We start from the raw sequence: 2673 nt of genomic DNA on the forward strand, positions 1-2673 counted from the left end.
TACCCCCAATGGAGTATATGGATTGCATGTTATTAGGCAATGGTTGATAATCACACATCGGAGCCTGGGTATGAATTTGGAGTCGACGGAGCAGCAAAAAAGAGTCGCCCATCTGGAAACGTCCTCGATTCCGATGCTGGTTTGCAGGAAATGGAGCGTTGGACGGAGATGTTCATCCACGGGGCAGGTGAGCAGCCGCAACCGTCGGCGAATTACTCTGGGGAGTCTCTGGCGGTCCATCCCGGCCTCGCGAAGCAGAAATGTGACGACGGGAAGGAAAGTAGAGGATAGAAGAGTGAAATTCCTTTATTAACCTTGATTTTAACAGATGTTAAACCTTAAACCTAACGGAGGACTATATTGGTTAACATTTATAAAGTCGAGGATTTTATTGAGTAAAAAAAATAGTCGATGACCAAATCGGTAATTTCACAATAGTCAAGGAACCATTTTGGTAATTAACTCTCTCTCTCTCTCTCTCTCTCTCTCTCTATATATATATATATATATATATATATATATATATATATATATATATATATATATATATATATATATATATATATATATATATATATATATATATATATATATATATCCCCTATACTTATATTTGGGAGTTGCCATTTGCCCCTCAAAAATGGCACCCCTTGCTTACCATTGATTTCAAATCTAATGGATGAACTTTTTTTATCTAATTTTTGATTTATTTTTTCATTTTAATTGCCCTCAAATTTTAAAGAAATAACAACTTTACCATTACTTTTTTGTCTTCTTCCTCTTTGCCTTGATTTGATCTTTGTCTTCTTTTTTCTCCATCATTCCAACACTCCATTTTTTTTAACATTTTGTTTTTAGAAAACCACTACATTGTTCTAGCTAACATCTCCATTCTCTCCTTTAAAACCAAATCTAATGTCCTTTCGCATGTTCCTAATTCAATTCTTGTATATCATGTTGGTATCTAAATAACTTATTTATTTTGTCATATAACAATTATTAAAAATTATATATATTATTATTTAAAAATTAGAATATACTCGTTTTAAAAATAAAAAATAAAAAAATTAGAACATAATAATTGATTGTTGGGCATGACGTTTCGCGCAAAGCGCGTGCCCTCGACTAGTATATATATATATATATATATATATATATATATATCACACTTAAGAACAACGTAACATGCTTTGTCTTTTTAATTTTTTTATTGTTTCAAGACAAAGATATTAAGTATAAAGTATATTTAAACTAGTAATTTCATTTTAAAGCAAGTTAAATTTGAATTTATTCATTCTCTTAAATAGAAATAATTTTCTCTCTCTAAAATACAGGTAAAAATTTGCTCAACAAGCCCCTATAGCTCAGTGGTAGAGCGTCAGTCTTGTAAACTGAAGGTCTGTAGTTCGATCCTGCATGGGGGCATACCTTCTTTTAATCTGAATATAATTTTAAATTAATGAAGAGATTGGTTCATACAAGTAAAATAATGTTATAATTAAGACAAAATACCATTTTTTTTTAATTGCTGTATGATTTTGGTCGCAAATTATGCTGTGCAACCGAATGCACCTTGCAAGGTGCATACGGTTGCAAAACGGCGCCGTTTTGGTTAAAAAAACGCGCGTCCCACTTAAAGGAGAAATCAGGTTCGATTCCCGGCAATAGCATTTTTATATATCCAGAAATTCATAACTATATAACCACAATTTCATAACTATATATCCAGAATTTCATAACTATATATTCACAGTGAATGAATGAATTAAAAATCCACAATGAATGAATGAATGAAGTAAAAATCCACAATGAATGAATGAATGAAGTAAAAATCCACAATGAATGAACTAAATATCCACAATATATGATTGAACTAAATATCCACAATGAATGAACTAAATATCCATAAATTCATAACTATATAACCACAATTTCATAACTATATATCCAGAATTTCATAACTATATATCCACAGTGAATGAATGAAGTAAAAATCCACAATGAATGAATAAATGAAGTAAAAATCCACAATGAATGAACTAAATATCCACAATATATGATTGAACTAAATATCCACAATGAATGAACTAAATATCCATAAATTCATAACTATATAACCATAATTTCATAACTATATATCCACAATTTCATAACTATATATCCACAATAATGCTATTGCTGAGAGTCGAACCTGATTTTTTTTTTTAAAGTGGGACGCGCGTTTTTAATCAAAACGACGTCGTTTTGAACCGTATGCACCATGCGCATGGTACATTCGGTTGCACAGCATAACTATTGGATTTTGGTATTGTTGGTTGACATAATCAACTATAAACTTGATTTTGATAGATTACTAAGTTGAGACAAATATACACTTATTAATTAGTTAATTATTACGTTATTGAGAATGGTTACATAATATAAAAATTATCATATTTTTTCCTTCAAACATTTGTTGTATGAGAAAATACTCAAAATAGACTAATCTTTATTATGTTTGTAATGCCTCAACTTGCATTTAAAAAAAAATGCATGAACATGAACATTTGCGTAGAGTTAATTAGCGTTCTTGAAAATTAATTAAAGTTTTCTAATTAGAAAATGTGTAAAATCGTGACATGTTCTCATACCAATTGTCAAGATTTAACATTAAATTATCACTATGTAAAAAGT

General features: G+C 29.9%; 1 non-coding gene across 1 annotated transcript; it reads left to right on the forward strand.

Annotated features, from left to right (window-relative positions):
• Positions 1-1353: 1353 nt before the first annotated feature.
• Positions 1354-1425, forward strand: TRNAT-UGU. The gene has a single exon. It is a non-coding gene; the product is annotated as a tRNA-Thr (tRNA).
• The last annotated feature ends 1248 nt before the right edge of the window (positions 1426-2673 follow it).

This window comes from Ipomoea nil, unplaced genomic scaffold, assembly GCF_001879475.1.
Source record: "Ipomoea nil cultivar Tokyo-kokei standard unplaced genomic scaffold, Asagao_1.1 scaffold1993, whole genome shotgun sequence".
In the NCBI taxonomy this organism is placed as follows: Eukaryota; Viridiplantae; Streptophyta; class Magnoliopsida; order Solanales; family Convolvulaceae; genus Ipomoea; species Ipomoea nil.